The 3,104-nt window shown below is 51.6% G+C and overlaps 1 non-coding gene across 1 annotated transcript; it reads right to left on the reverse strand.

Moving 5' to 3' along the window:
* Window positions 1-1,043: 1,043 nt before the first annotated feature.
* TRNAN-GUU (transfer RNA asparagine (anticodon GUU)) lies at window positions 1,044-1,117 on the reverse strand. Its single transcript has one exon. It is a non-coding gene; the product is annotated as a tRNA-Asn (tRNA).
* Between the last annotated feature and the right edge of the window lie 1,987 nt (window positions 1,118-3,104).

Genomic DNA, 3,104 nt, shown 5'->3' on the forward strand with positions numbered 1-3,104 from the left:
AAAAAAAAGCGCCGCACCACCACCGGGTGGGCTCGAAACTCCACCCTTTCCGTTAACAGCCGATCACGCTAGTTAATTGAGCCACGGAGACAGTCCTGCTCCACTCTCACCACCATCAGAACATATCTTCAAATCTATCAGCCTAAAGAAAAAAAAGCGACGCACCACCACCGGGTGGGCTAGAACTTCCAACCTTTTGGTTAACAGCCGATCGCGCTAGCCAATCGCGCCACGGAGACAGTCCTGCTCCACTCTCATCACCATCAGAACATATCTTGAAAGCTATCAGCCCAAAGAAAAACAAGTGCCGCACCACCACCGGGTGGGCTCGAAACTCCAACCTTTCGGTTAACAGCCGAACGCGCTATCCAATTGCGCCACGGAGACAGTCGTGCTTTACTTTCACCACCATCAGAACATAACTTCAAAGCTATCAGAGCAAAGAAAAAGCAACAAAGCACTCCCGGGAGGGCTTGAAACTCTAACAATTGGGTTAACAGCCGATCGCGCTAGCCAATTGCGCCACGGAGACAGTCGTGCTCCACACTCACCACCATCAGAACATATCCTCAAAGCTATCAGCGCAAAGAAAAAAGCAACACATCACTCCCGGGAGGGCTCGAACCTCCAACCTTTCGGTTAACAGCCGATCGCGCTAGCCAACTGCGCCACGGAGACAGTCGTGCCCCACTTTCACCAACATCAGAATATATCTTCAAAGCTATCTGAGAAAAGAAAAAAGCAACACACCACTCCCGAGAGGGCTCGAAACTCCAACCTTTCGGTTAACAGCCGATCGCGCTAGCCAATTGCACCACGGAGACAGTTCTGCTCCACTCTCACCACCATCAGAACATATATTCAAAGCTATCAGCCCAAAGAAAAAAAGCGCCGCACCACCACCGGGTGGGCTCGAAACTCCAACTTTTCGGTTAACAGCCGATCGCGCTAGCCAACTGCGCCACGGAGACGGTCGTGCTCCACTCTCACCACCATCAGAACATATCTTCAAAGCTATCAGCGCAAAGAAAAAAGCAACACACCATTCCCGGGAGGTCTCGAAACTCCAACCTATCGGTTAACAGCCGATCGCGCTAGCCAATTGCGCCACGGAAACAGTCCTGCTCCACTCTCACCACCATCAGAACATATCTTCAAATCTATCAGCTTAAAGAAAAAAAAGCGCCGCACCACCACCGGGTGGGCTCGAACCTCCAACCTTTCGGTTGACAGCCGATCGCGCTAGCCATTTGCGCCACGGAGACAGTCGCGCTCCACTCTCACCACCGTCAGAACATTTCTTCAGAGCTATCAGCCCAAAGAAAAAAAAGCGCCGCACCACCACCGGGTGGGCTCAAACCTCCACCCTTTCGGTTAACAGCCGATCTCGCTAGCCAATTGTGCCATGGAGACAGTCGTGCCCCACTTTCACCAACATCAGAACATCTTCAAAGCTATCAGCGCAAAGAAAAAAGCAAAACACCACTCCCGGGAGGGCTCGAAACTCCAACCTTTCGGTTAACAGCCGATCGCGCTAGCCAATTGCGCCACGGCGACAGTTCTGCTCCACTCTCACCACCATCAGAACATATCTTCAAAGCTATCAGCCCAAAGAAAAAAAAGCGCCACACCACCACCGGGTGGGCTCGAAGCTCCAACCTTTCGGTTAACAGCCGATCGCGCTAGCCAATATCGCCACGGAGACAGTCATGATCCACTCTCACCACCATCAGAACATATCTTCAAAGCTATCAGCGCAAAGAAAAAAGCAAAACAACACTCCCGGGAGGGCTCGAACCTCCAACTTTTTGGTTAACAGCCTATCGCGCTAGCCAATTGCGCCACGGAGACAGTTCTGCTCCACTCTCACCACCATCAGAACATATCTTCAAATCTATCGGCATAAATAAAAAAAAGCAAAACACCACTCCTGGGAGGGCTCGAACCTCCAACTTTTTGGTTAACAGCCGATCGCGCTAGCCAATTGCGCCACGGAGACAGCCCTGCTCCACTCTCGCCACCATCAGAACATATCTTCAAAGCTATCAGCCCAAAGAAAAAAAAGCGCCACACCACCACTGGGTGGGCTCGAAACTCCAACGTATCGATTAACAGCCGATCACGCTAGCCAATTGCGCCACGGAGACAGTCCTGCTCCTCTCTCACCACCATCAGAACATATCTTCAAAGCTATCAGCCCAAAGAAAAAAAAAGCGCCGCACCACCACCGGGTGGGCTCGAAACTCCACCCTTTCCGTTAACAGCCGATCACGCTAGTTAATTGAGCCACGGAGACAGTCCTGCTCCACTCTCACCACCATCAGAACATATCTTCAAATCTATCAGCCTAAAGAAAAAAAAGCGACGCACCACCACCGGGTGGGCTAGAACTTCCAACCTTTTGGTTAACAGCCGATCGCGCTAGCCAATCGCGCCACGGAGACAGTCCTGCTCCACTCTCATCACCATCAGAACATATCTTGAAAGCTATCAGCCCAAAGAAAAAAAAGTGCCGCACCACCACCGGGTGGGCTCGAAACTCCAACCTTTCGGTTAACAGCCGATCGCGCTAGCCAATTGCGCCACGGAGACAGTCGTGCTCCACACTCACCACCATCAGAACATATCCTCAAAGCTATCAGCGCAAAGAAAAAAGCAACACACCACTCCCGGGAGGGCTCGAACCTCCAACCTTTCGGTTAACAGCCGATCGCGCTAGCCAACTGCGCCACGGAGACAGTCGTGCCCCACTTTCACCAACATCAGAATATATCTTCAAAGCTATCTGAGAAAAGAAAAAAGCAACACACCACTCCCGAGAGGGCTCGAAACTCCAACCTTTCGGTTAACAGCCGATCGCGCTAGCCAATTGCACCACGGAGACAGTTCTGCTCCACTCTCACCACCATCAGAACATATATTCAAAGCTATCAGCCCAAAGAAAAAAAAGCGCCGCACCACCACCGGGTGGGCTCGAAACTCCAACTTTTCGGTTAACAGCCGATCGCGCTAGCCAACTGCGCGACGGAGACGGTCGTGCTCCACTCTCACCACCATCGGAACATATCTTCAAAGCTATCAGCGCAAAGAAAAAAGCAACACAC

This window comes from Rhipicephalus microplus, chromosome 4, assembly GCF_043290135.1.
Source record: "Rhipicephalus microplus isolate Deutch F79 chromosome 4, USDA_Rmic, whole genome shotgun sequence".
NCBI classification, from domain to species: domain Eukaryota; kingdom Metazoa; phylum Arthropoda; class Arachnida; order Ixodida; family Ixodidae; genus Rhipicephalus; species Rhipicephalus microplus.